This window comes from Triturus cristatus, chromosome 1_1 (genome assembly GCF_964204655.1).
Source record: "Triturus cristatus chromosome 1_1, aTriCri1.1, whole genome shotgun sequence".
NCBI lineage: Eukaryota > Metazoa > Chordata > Amphibia > Caudata > Salamandridae > Triturus > Triturus cristatus.
In genome coordinates, this window is record NC_140579.1 from 1,120,909,285 (window position 1) to 1,120,922,592 (window position 13,308).

The following is a 13,308-nucleotide window of genomic DNA, read 5'->3' on the forward strand; positions in this document are numbered from 1 at the left end:
CTCACGATTCATCTCTGAGAGGGCGCGGGTCGGAGAGGTGGTCACTGTGCGCCAGGGGTAGGGAGTGGTACAGATCGGCGCTGTATGTTGAGGGAAATGTGAGTCAGGAGTGCAGGGGCGGTGTTTACTTGTGGCTGAGGGGAGGCATAGTGACTTTTGGAGGTGTAACTTGGGAGGCACGGTCGTATTGGGGGGAAGAGGAGAGCAGGGTACGAGGTGTTAGACGTAATGTTAAGGATTCATTAAAATGATTACAATTACTTATCAACAATCATGAAAACAGAGTATGAAGCTGATACTTGTGATCTAATGAGTGGATCTGCCTGCACAAATCTTTTAAAACATCGAGTGTTCGAATGTACTTGGCATTTGGATATGTCTGTTTATATGGTGTTGAGGCAGACATGAAATGCAAGCACCTATGGATGGACGCCTGGAATAGGATGGCAGTGCCTACCCATGTTAACTCAATCTAATGCCCTTTTGCAGAGACCTTGGTAGGAGACTGGCTTCTTGATCATTTCTTTAATTACATTCCAGTGCTTGTCATGTGACTAGCAGAGAAAACTAGTTTAACTAGTCCTCAGTTTGCAATTGGTGAAGCAGCCTTCTCTGTCCATACTAGGGGCATAGTTACCATTGGTTCAGCAAGTACAGTGGTACTGAGACCCAAAACCCTCAGGGGCCCATTGAACCCTGATAATTGCTATATTTTACTTCCTGAGCAGCAGCCAAAGGGTCCATTTTCCTTGCTTATGCCACGGCCCATGGGGTCGTTGGTACGCTGTGCTAGTGATTCGTACGTCTGCTTGAAAGTTGTCTCCTGACTGGATGTTCCTTGCACATTAATTTTGCTTCAGTGAACCTCTAGTGCCTTTTCATAGCCTTAGGACTCACTGTAATTAATCCTTGTTTAATAGGTGCTCTGTAAAGCGAGCAGAACTGGTTGCTGGAATATGGCACTATACAAGAAACCTTAATTAAATATATTGTATTTTGTCTTTTGACAATGTGGTAAAGTGGACGAGTCTTTGGTTACCTGTAGGCTGTCTTCAGGATCAGTTAGTGACGTACTGAGACAGGTCTCTGTGTGCCATGATTTCAAGGTAGCTTACTCTCTTCCTGCTAAGGTCACTTCCCAAATAAATCATGAACTATTCTCCAGGCTCTACTTTTCTCAGTGGACTGAGAAAACAGACCTTGTATGCCAAGTCACATGATCTACCCTATAGTTTTATAACACTCTTCAAATAAACCTTCCATATGTGGCTAGTCCTCACAATGTGTCATACATGTAGTGGGAAGGGTAATTACTATCAATCAGTCAGGGTTTGTAAAGCTCAGCTGCTTCACACATAAGGGCCTCGAGGCGGTGTGGGATTCATGCTGCTGGATCATGCTGCTTGTTGGTTGAACAGCGAGGTCTTGTGGTCCTTCCTGAACTGCTGGAGCGATGGTGAGGCTCTGAGGTGCAGGGGGAGGGTTTTCAGGTCTGCACTGCCAGGTGGGAGAAGTAGCGGCCTCAACTGTTTTATCAGCGGCTGCATTGGGTGGCTGCTAGGGAGATGGTTCTGGAACATATTTTCCTGGTAGGTTGGTGGAAATTCACTTGTTCATTAAGGTATGCTGGTCCTTCATTGTGTAGTCCAGGGAAGACATGGCTTGGCAGTTCGGGCTGGACTGTTCCCATGAGGCACAGGGTCAAGGCTGATTTGCATATGGCCATGTCTGAACTGAGGTGGTGTGGTGAGCAAAAACACGATGGATTTAGGCCCAGATCTCTGTACTGGGGTGAATGTATGAAATTGTTCTGCATTCTGTCCATCAACTGTTGTTTTTGCAAGAAAATAAAAATGACACATCAAAATCTTTCAGCAGCCGCCACTGCTGATTGTCTTCTTTTTTTCCCTACCCACTGCTAGCCTCGCCCGCTGCATTGCAAGCAAAATGAAGAGAATTCGAGTACACAAATCTGGTTATTCGAAACGAAAGAGAAAGGTGGCTCAGCAGGCTTTCGTAGTGTCACAGGAAGGAGCAATCCTGAACTTTATCACCCAAGGGAAACCTAAAGATGGAGAATCCTCTGGCCAGAGTACTGCTGATGCACTAGGTAAAACAGGCGCTGACGACCATAAAGAAGAACAAAAAAATGATGATATCCATGAGCAGAATGATACTCATGAGCAGACCAATGAAAATGAACAAGGTGACTCTGAAATTGATACAAACATGCAGCAATTACCAACTCAGGATGAGGATTATTACAAAAGACACTCAGACAGAGAAACTGAAACATCATTCATCGGTCCATCAACATCTGGCATTCTGAAGGAGGTTCAGAGTTTACAGACGGATGATGCTGGTATTGAAAAGGAAGCCAAAGAGCAAGACCATGTTACAGACCCGTGTTCTGAATATGATTTATGTGATTGGAGGGATCCTACTTTGTGGCCGAACTCTCTTACGGACGCGCAACGTGTTTTTCTTGTTGAAAGGGGTCCCTCCAGAGACCCAGATTCTAAAACAAAGTATCCAAGTGATGAGCACTCAAAAAGTAAACATCGTTTTTCTGTTACCATGTTACTGGTCCTCTAATGCCTTTTCTGGACGTTTTATTAAAACACCTTCCTGAGCTCCGCCCCGCCCGGACCCCCTCTTCCGGGGCCCCCTACCTGCGCTCCCTGCACAGGGCCACCATGAGCCTAGAGCCGCCCCTGCCCACATCTTCACTTATTCTTAACTCTACTCACCCACTTCAAAATGTTCCGCTCGGGCAGCTCCTGGCCTCAGTAAGCTTTCTTTAAATGCTGCTTCGCCGCTAAGCCCCTCGTGACAAGGCTCCTTCACTTACCTTAAATCGGGGTGACCAGCTTCACGCGCCACCGCTCCCGTACCTCTAGCAAAAATATTTACAAATGCAGCTCCTCTGGTTGGCCCCTCCGCACCACCTTTAGTTATTCTCAACATAATTCACCTGGTTCAATTTGCTCCACTCGCGCAGCTCCGGCCTGCAATGAGGCGCTTTCTTGAAATGCTGCTTTGCCGCTAAGCCCCTTGTGACACTGCTCCTTCATTTACCTAAAATACGGGTCACCAGCTTCATGCACAAAAGGCTCCCGTCCCTCCAGCAAAAAAAGTTAGAAATGCAGCTCCTCCGGTCGGCCCCTCCTCCCAAACTTCAGTTATTCTAAGAAAAAAAACACCGTGTTAAAAAGGCTCCGCTCCCGCCCCTCCTGCAAAAACATTGTCACTTTACTCAAATGCAGATCACTACATTCAAACCGCTCCTTCTGCGCACCTCCGGCCGGCAGTAACTCCTTGAAATCTAATGCAGATTCGCCACTCCGCCCCGCCTAGCAGCACTCCTTCAGTTATGCATAAAAAAGATCACACAATTCCAAGCGCTCCTTTCGCGCACTTCTTCGCAGTGGACTAATGCGTCCTCTAGCGGGTGCTGTTTTCGTTTTCAGGGTCACAGGCTCAAATCCCCATCATGTCCACTCCTGGCATTTCATCCATCTGAGGTTGATAACATGGGTAACATTGAGTTCACTAACATAACCGTCTGTTATGGGTTGGGAAAATGCACGCTGGTGAACATGAGCCTTAAAAATACGCAAGTTACGTTAAGTCAGACCACCCCCCATGATACAAAATGAAATTTGAACTGTACACCATAATTTTACTGGTAGCAAAAAAAATTACAAACGCAGCTCTTCCGGTCGGCCCCTCCGCTCCACCTTCAGTTATTCTAAACTCAAATCACCCGGTTCAAAAAGCTCCGCTCGCGCACCTCCTGCACGCCGTAAGGCGCTTTATTTCAATGAGGGCTCCTGGGGGCGCCACTCGCAGAGTGTGCACCCCCGGGCAGCTTCGGGCACATGGTATGGCCGAGGCAGGTAGGCAACGCTGATTGGTCGACGTTTCGGTAGCGCGAGCCAAACATTCCAGAACATTCTGTGTAGGCGCCTGGAGTGTATGACAGGAAGGACGACGAATTTTGTGGGTCGTGTGAGGCGCTCTTGAGGGTAATTAATTAAATCGTTTTTCGTAATGGAGTCATCCGCTTCAGTGAAGGAGGCGCTGCGGGTGCTATACGAGGCAGGCAGGGAGGATTTGTTGATTCCTGGTGTGCTCAGTGAGGCGTGGGTTGGGTTAGAACAGCGGGGGCGGCAGGCTTCAAAAGGCGTTTCCGCCGCTGTCGCCGCATGCATTTCCAGCGAGGGTTCACCTGAATTGGTGGGAAGCGTCTCGAGCGCTTTGAAGCAAAACTCACCCCCTCCTCGTCAGCCGCCTCACAGGTCAGCCTCTGCTCCTGCCCCAGTCATGTTTTTAAGGAGGGGGAGGGGCCGCCCACGCACTCGAGCAAGGTCCTCTCAGGCTCATGTGGGGAGAGATATGGTTACAAAACGAGCCGGAGTTAGAGCGAAGGGCTCGCTGGGTAAAGAGAATGTTGCAAGGGCTCCACCAAGTGGCCAAAATGTGAATAGGCCTGTTTTAAAGGAGCACAATTGTAAGCAAGGCAGTGGCACTAATGTTGTTGCAGTGAATAGGGGAAAGGAGGTTGAAATATCAGAAGTGGCCTCACGGGACAGGGATTTGTTGCCGGTTATTGCCAGTAGTCAAGGCGACACCATCCCGGGGGGGCACAAATCCCATATGGAGCAAGTTGCGCTTTCTCCATTGCCTAGGCCAATTTTTGTTACCGGGGGGGGAGCCGGAGGAGTGTTTTATGAAGGACATGCCTGCCCCTTCTCAGTCAGAATTTCATGGTATAAGTGATTTTACGCAATTCACGAACGCTCCACAGTCTGGTCAGTTGGGGCAATGGGTTTGGATACCTCAAGAAATTAAGGACAAAGATAGGTTGCTGAAACTCAGTCACAGGGGTTCATCTTTTGCTGCGAGTTCAAGCGGCTCGCAGTCCAACGTGGGCAAACCACTGCCAGTCACAAGAAAGGGCAGTAGAAACGCTAATATCAGGCTTCACACGTCCTGCAACGCCAGAAGTATGGAGGAGGGAGATTTGTCAACGAATTTTCCCACACCGCTGGACCATTCAAGAGCTGCAGTTTTTAAGAAGGCTGTGAATTGGAGGGAGTTTGATGGGGGTATAGGAGATGGGGCGCAGCCAAGTTGCAGTGGTAGGGACGGGAATACAAGCAAAAAAGGGGTGGTAGTTTCCGAGCAAATCATGGATGACGACGATTCTGTGGAGGAAGGGGAAATTTTGGAGGGGGCAAATCTACGAGAAGGTCATCAACAGGTTTGGGAAACTGCAAAAGGGGGGGGTTCTACTAAAGATTTGTCCAGATTGTATTTTTCGCAGAACGCATTAAGCGAGGGCACCCAGTGCAGATCCATCCCAAGGCATCGTAGGGGAGCAACGAACAGATCAACGACCGAGGAACAAGGGCAAACTCAGTCAGGTGAGGTGCATGCGCTTTTGCCTCCAAAACGTACAAGGGTCGATAAGGGAGTGGGTACTGATTTTCAGCACAATGTTGCGATCAATGTGGGGAAAAATGCACAGGGTGGCGGCGAAGAGCAGCCTTCGGTTAGCAACTCCAAAGGTACGGTGAGTTCAGAGGATAAGAAAAAACCAGAGTCAGATGACAAATCTGCATCAGGGTTCAAACGTTTACCATATATGGGTTTTTCCATGCCCCTGGGAGCACATTTGAATAAGTCCACTAAAGAAAAGATATGGAGGGGGGATTTTGTTGACGTTTTTAAACTGCTTCACAGGGAAATTCAGGCGAAGGAGGGTTCAAAAGAAGAAGCATGGGAGTTGTCTAGAAGGCCCAGGGTACCCACAAACATAGATACTTGGACCTCTGCCTTCCTTATATTTGCCAGTGTTTACTGCGAGAAATTCCCGGATAGATCAGTGTCCCTTTTTAAATACCTCGATACAATCAGGAAGGCGGCCTCAGAATTCGGGGGATACTCGTGGTTGCATTATGATGAGGAATTTAGGGCTAGACTAGGGTTAATGCCGGAAAAACCATGGGGGGAGGTTGATAATGAGCTCTGGATACAATGGATGTATCCTCAGCGGCCCCCCCCTTCCATGCACACGGCTAGCGGTCTAGCCGTTGCGTATCGGCCCTTTCAGAATAGACCCACCCTGGGGGGGGTGGGTAATGGGAACAAGCAGCAGTCAGCCATTTCCGGGGCATGCTGGAATTTTAACAAAGGGTTCTGTACAAGGAACCCCTGCAAGTACAAGCACGAGTGCTCAAAGTGCGGAGGCAGGCACGCAGTCTTGCAGTGTTTTGGAGAGCAGGCGAACTGGGGAAACAGTTTTTCAAATAGGGGCAGAGGTTTCTCGTTCCAGTCTGGAAACAAGGGCTTCTACGCCAATCAAGGTGGACAACCTATGTAATTGGTTACGTTTTTACCCCAACTCTCAAGAGGCAGCGCTGTTAGCATGGGGCTTTAAGGAGGGCTTCAAGTTAGGTTATCAAGGCCCACGCTGTCGCCGATTTGCCCTGAATTTAAAATCCGCCAATGCTTTCCCTCAGGTGGTAAGAGAGAAATTGATGACGGAAGTCCGGGAGGGAAGGATGGCAGGGCCTTTTGATTCATGGCCCCTGGATGATCTCATTGTGTCACCTCTGGGCGTTGTTCCAAAAAAGACTGCTGGAGAGTTCAGAATGATTCAGCATCTTTCGTGGCCTTCAGGTGGCTCCATAAATGATTTTATATCCAGGGACGATGCTATGGTGCAATTTTCAACTATAGACTCAGCTTTTCAGATGATCAGGAGGTCAGGGGAGCATTCGCAGTTAGCAAAATGCGACATCAAATCAGCCTTTAGACTCCTGCCAGTTCACCCCTCTGATTTTTCTTTGCTGGGAATCTTTTTTGAGGGAAGTTTCTTTGTTGACAAATCCCTCCCTATGGGTTGCGCCATATCATGCAGATTATTTGAAGCCTTTAGCTCCTTTCTGCAGTGGTGTTTTTCTTTTATCACAGGACACACCGGGGTAACACATTACCTAGATGATTTTTTGTTCATAGGCTCAGCCAATTCTCAGCAATGCAAAAAAGCTATACACGAGTTTGAAAGGCTGGCTCATGATTTGGGGGTACCCTTAGCTGAGGATAAAACAGAGGGCCCCGCTTGTTGCCTTACATATTTGGGCATTGAAATTGATACCTCTGAAATGCAGGCCAGATTACCTCGGAAAAAGATTCAAGAAATAGCTAAACTTTTGGACCACGCATGCTCAGCAGCGAAACTAACGTTGTGGGAAGCCCAAAGCTTATTAGGCCACCTAAATTTTGCATGCAAGGTTATTCGTGCAGGCAGATCCTTTTGCAGGCGTTTGGGTTTCTCCATGTCAGGCCTGAAGCTCCCTCACCACAGGGTTAGAGTAACGGCTCAGATGCGAGCAGATTTTGAGGTTTGGTCGATTTTTCTGGCAGAGTTCAATGGCATAACAATCTGGTCACTAGAAGAAGATTTTAACTGGGAAATGCAACTTTTTTCCGATGCTTCTGGAGCCAATGGTTTTGGCCTTTTCTGGGAGGGAAAATGGTGTGCCGAACGATGGCCGGCTAGTTGGGTCGCCCAAAAGAAGAGCATAGCCTTCCTGGAATTTTTTCCTTTAATAGTGGCTCTAACTGTTTGGGGAAAGAAATTGGCCAACAGGACAGTCTTATTCAACGTTGACAATAAAACAGTGGTCGATTTGATCAACAGTCAGAAACCTAAAGATAAGCCTTTGTTGAAATTGTTGCAGATGTTCATGTTAGGCTGTCTTAAACATAACATTATTTTCAAAGTAAGGCACATTTCCGGTATCTCAAATAACATCGCGGATGCCCTATCTCGATTTCAGTGGGAGAGATTCCGTGGCTTGGCGCCAGGAGCAGACAGGCGGAAGACTCCGATACCCGACGAGATATGGAATCTGGTGGTGTGAATGTGTACCATCTCATCGAGCTCTCTTTAGCAAAGAGTACAAAGCTGGCTTACAGGAGAGCTTGGCTGGAGTTTCTTGACTCAGGTGCTGCATGTAGGAGTTTTGATGGGTTGGGGTTAGAGCAGCGACGAAAGGATGTGGTGCATTTCATTACGCTCAATATCAGTAAAGGCATTTCTTCCACCACTATAGCCGGTAAGTTAGCCGGTATTTCATTTTACGGAAAATTTTTCTGGGGCTACGAACCGTCAGCAGGCGAGATGGGAAGAAGAATTCTTCAGGGATGGGCTAAGACAAAAAAGAGAGGTGCATACAGGAGAGATCCTATATCCCTGCAATTGTTGCATAGAATAGTCACTGTATTACAAGAAGTTTGTTTTTCTGTTTTTGAATTCCGACTATTCAAATTGTGCATGGTCTGGCTCTTTTTTGGGGCTTTTAGAGTTTCGGAGTTGTTAGGGAGTGTAGCAAGCAGCGACATACCAAAAGAAAACATATCCTTGCGGCAATCCGACATAGAGATTTTTCTTCAACACTCTAAAACAGACCAAATGGGCAGGGGTGCTAAAATAATACTACAGGAGGTGGGTGGTTTGTTATGTCCTGTGCAAGCTTGGCTAGATTTTTTGTCAGTAGGCGGGGCAAGTTCAAAGTTTATTTTTAGGCATCGGAATGGGTCACAGCTAACTGCTTTTCAATTGTTGTCTGTTTTGCGAAAGGCTTTGTCAAGATTGGGCAAAGATCCAACAAGTTTTGGTACCCATTCTTTTCGTATTGGGGCAGCATCGGAAGCAGTTCGCTGGGGTTTTGCTACTAATGATGTCAAAAAATTGGGACGCTGGTCATCTGATTGCTGCCTTCGCTACATTAGACAGTTAGATCAGGACAGTTAATGTCGCGGAATATTAATTGTTTTTTCATTTTAGGTTGGGCTGCCATCTTGGAAAAACGTCAGCCAAGAGTCTGGATGGTCGGTCATTCCTTCATCAAATGGGCAGCTAAACAAGCCGAAAAACGGCACTTTGGGAAAAATTTAGGTTTCTCTTCAGAGGAAGTGCTGCTCTGCTGGTGGGGAAAAAGTGGCATGAGATGGGGGCAGTTTTTACCTCTGATGAGCGAGTTATCTGCAAACAACAAACCTGATGTGATAATTTTGCACCTGGGGGAAAACGATTTGGTACAGTTGTCAGGTTTGTGTCTTTTAATGGAAATGAAAACTGACTGGGAACTCATTTTGAACACTTGGCCTCATGCACAGCTGGTTTTGACTGCTTTAATGCCTCGCAGGGTTTGGAGAGGGGCGGACAGATTTACTGCCATGGAACGAGCGAGGAAAAAAGTCAACCGCGGCATGCAGCGTTTCTGTATCCTTAATAATATTCATTGGCTTGTGCATAGTGAGATAACCAAAGATGACTATCAATTTTTCAGGCATGATGGTGTACACTTATCTTTCATTGGCAATGAGATTTATATTCTGAATATACGAGAAATGATTTTGAAGATTTTGAACGCAAAAACATGGTGTTGAGTTATGCTGTTGAAGCGGCAGCATCTGTTTTTTCAGTTTATGCAATACTTAACTGTTTTTAGAAGGAGAAATTTTTCTAGTTCCAATATAGTCAATTATCATCTCCATTTCTCCTTCCACCTCGCCCCCCCCTCCCCCCCTCTCCCTTTCTTTTCCCTCCCTCACATAGGATTATTTCATGAATCGCTGTATTTATTGCAGTTTTTCTGGGTGCTTACGCCGCCCAGCCTTAGTGGATGGTGGTAGTTTTTCTGGTTAAGAAAATTTTGCTATTGTTTTTTCACTGTTTGGCGACAGTATGTATATGTATATACATATATATATATATATGTTTATACTTACTTACATATATATGTTCTTCTGTTTCTTGCACATGGTGCTTGTTGATTTTTCTCGTAATAAATGTTTTCCCAGTTATAGCGGCTGGGGGGCTCAGGTATACTTTGGATTGTTTTTGAATACATTTGCCATTTCAAATGTTGTCAAGTGAGATTTTTGAGCGGGAGGGGGGGACAGGAAAAACACCTGAGGAAGGGTTTTTCCTGGTGGCAGAGTTGGAGGAGATCAAGACAGGCAGGAAAGTTTGGGGGCGTTAGGGATAGCTTCGGACAGAGGAAAGCAAGGGAGAGAAATTGGAGGCAAGAGTTAGGCAGGAGATGGAGTTAGGGGTTTTTGGGAGGAGGATTAGGCCGAGCAAGGTGGGGTGGTAGTTGTACGGGGATATTGCTTAGGGGCGGGGGGTGTTAGTTCGGATTATGTTTGTTTAGGACCTGATCTTTGCCTACCTGTCCAATAAAGCGGCCTTTTACCCCACTTTGAGTCTTGGTCATGATTATTGCCCGATGAGGGCTCCTGGGGGCGCCACTCGCAGAGTGTGCACCCCCGGGCAGCTTCGGGCACATGGTATGGCCGAGGCAGGTAGGCAACGCTGATTGGTCGACGTTTCGGTAGCGCGAGCCAAACATTCCAGAACATTCTGTGTAGGCGCCTGGAGTGTATGACAGGAAGGACGACGAATTTTGTCCCACCCTCCCCACCCAAAAGAGAGAAAGGGGAAAGGGAGAGAGAAGAGAAAAAAAAAAAAAAAAAAAGCGTCATGGGTAACGCTTTGTCTGGGAGGTTGTCGCTTGGACAGGTGGCAGAGTTGGAGGAGATCAAGACAGGCAGGAAAGTTTGGGGGCGTTAGGGATAGCTTCGGACAGAGGAAAGCAAGGGAGAGAAATTGGAGGCAAGAGTTAGGCAGGAGATGGAGTTAGGGGTTTTTGGGAGGAGGATTAGGCCGAGCAAGGTGGGGTGGTAGTTGTACGGGGATATTGCTTAGGGGCGGGGGGTGTTAGTTCGGATTATGTTTGTTTAGGACCTGATCTTTGCCTACCTGTCCAATAAAGCGGCCTTTTACCCCACTTTGAGTCTTGGTCATGATTATTGCCCGATGCAGCTTTGACCCTAAACCCCTCGTGACACTGCTCTTTCATTTACCTATAAACAGAGAGACAAGATTTACGCGCCACAGCTCACGTCCCACCAGCACAAAAATATAAATAAATGCAGCTCCTCCGGTTGCACCCTTCCCCCCTACCTTAAGTTATTCTTAACTCAAATCACACGGTTCAAAAGGCTCCGCGCGCGCCCCTCCTACACAAAGTAAGGCCTTTTCGTTAAATGCTGCGTCGCCGCCAAGTCCCTCGTGACAATGCTCCTTCACTTACCTATAATCAGGGTCAGCAGATTCACCCACAAAAGGCTCCCGTCCCTCCAGCAAAAAACATACAAAATACAGCTCCTACGGTCGGCCCCTCCTCCCCACCTTCAGTGATTCTAAAAAAAAAAAACTCACCCGGTTCAAAATGCCCCACTCGCGCTGCTCTGGCCCGAAATGAGGCGCTTTCTTGAAATGCTGCTTTGCCGCTAAGCCCCTCATGTCACTGCTCCTTCATTTACCTAAAATACGGGTCACCAGCTTCACGCACCTCCGCTCCCGTCCCTCCAGCAAAAACATTCTCAAAAGCAGCTCCCGTCCCTCTGACAAAAACATTGTCACTTTAATCAAATATAGCTCACTAGATTCCAAACGCTCATTCTGCGCACCTCCGGCCGGCAGCAACTCCTTGAAATCGAATGTAACTCTACAGTCTGCCCCTCCTATAAAACAAAACACACAATTCCAAGCGCTCCTTTCGCGCACTTCTTCGCAGTGGACTAATGCGTCCTCTACCGGGTACTGTTTCGTCTTCAGGGTCACAGGCTCAAATCCCCATCATGTCCACTGCTGGCATTTCATCCATCTGAGGTCGATAACATGGGTAACATTGAGTTCACTAACATAACCATCTGTTATTCATGGGTAAAATGAAGGGGGGTGAACATGAGCCTTACAAATAAGCAAGTTATGTTAAGTATGGACAACCCTCATGATAAATGCTGCTCTTCCGGTCGGTCCCTCCTCCTCCTCACCTTCAATTATTATAAACTCATCTCACCCGCTTCAAAAGGGTCCGCTCGTGCACCTCCTGCCCGCAGTAAGGCACTTTCTTTAAATGCTGCTTCTCCGCTAAGCCCCTCGTGGAACTAACTAAAGCGTCGTCTAGCGGGTGCTGTTTTCGTCTTCAAGATCACAGGTTCAAATCCCCAGCATGTTCACTCGTGGCATTTCATCCATCGGAGGTCCATACAATAGGTAACATTGAGTTCACTAACAATAACCATCTGTTATTCATTAGAAAACTCCCGCTGGTGAACGTGAACTTTACAATAATGCAAAAATGTAAAGTATAACCACACCCCAAGTTAAAATATAAATTTTTGATGTACACTACAATTGTACTGGTAGCAAACATTATAACAAATGCAGCTCCTCCGGTCTGCCCCTTCGCCCCACCTTCAGTTATTCTAAACTCAAATAACCCCTTTCAAAATGCTCACCTCGCGCACCTCCTGTACAAAGTAAGGCGCTTTCTTGAAATGCTGCTTTGCCGCTAAGCCCCTCGTGACACTGCTCCTTCACTTACCTAAAATCCGGGTCACCAGCTTCACGCACCTCCGCTCCCGTCTCTCCAGCAAAAGCATTTTCAAAAGCTGCTCCCGGCCCGCAGGCAAAAAAACATTGTCACTTTACTCAAATGCAGATCACTACATTCAAACCGCTCCTTCTGCGCACCTCCGGCCGGCAGTAACTCCTTGAAATCTAATGCAGATTCGCCAGTCCGCCCCGCCTAGCAGCACTCCTTCAGTTATGCATAAAAAAGATCACACAATTCCAAGCGCTCCTTTCGCGCACTTCCTCCCAGTGGACTTATGCATCCTCTAGCGGGTGCTGTTTTCGTCTTCAGGGTCACAGGTTCAAATCACCAGCATGTTCACTCCTGGCATTCCATCCATCTGAGGTCGATAACATGGGTAACATTGAGTGCACGAACATAACCATCTGTTATTCATTGGCAAATTGCCAGCGGGTGAACGTGAGCTTTACAAATATGCAAGTTATGTTAAGTATGACCACCCACCATGATAAAATAAACATTTTTTCTGTACACTATCACTGTACTGGTGTTGTACTTTAACGTAGTGTTAGCATGCAGGGCCAAGTGCAATGTCCCCAAGATATTGGCACATTGAGATAGATGGGCTGAGTAGGGTTATGCTATGTAGAGTACTTTCAATCACAACACTATATGAAGATGTATTACTATAACTAAAGGTATTCAATTTTCATACAGCCATTTAGCATCACCTTCAGTTTTACGGAAGTGGTATTTATTTTATTAAAAACTATCACCTACAGTGCTTTGTATACCACACACGTGGCATGGTACCTAACTTACCGGCCCCAGAAGGATCAATAAC

The 13,308-nt window shown here is 47.0% G+C and overlaps 1 long non-coding RNA gene across 1 annotated transcript in view; it reads right to left on the reverse strand.

Annotated features, from left to right (window-relative positions):
- LOC146871711 (uncharacterized) overlaps positions 1–12,841 on the reverse strand; it is a 39,317-nt gene extending 26,476 nt beyond the window's left edge. The window contains exon 1 of the long non-coding RNA XR_014959594.1: positions 12,474–12,841. This is a non-coding gene — a long non-coding RNA (uncharacterized LOC146871711). The remainder of the gene's footprint in view (positions 1–12,473) is intronic.
- Positions 12,842–13,308: the final 467 nt, after the last annotated feature.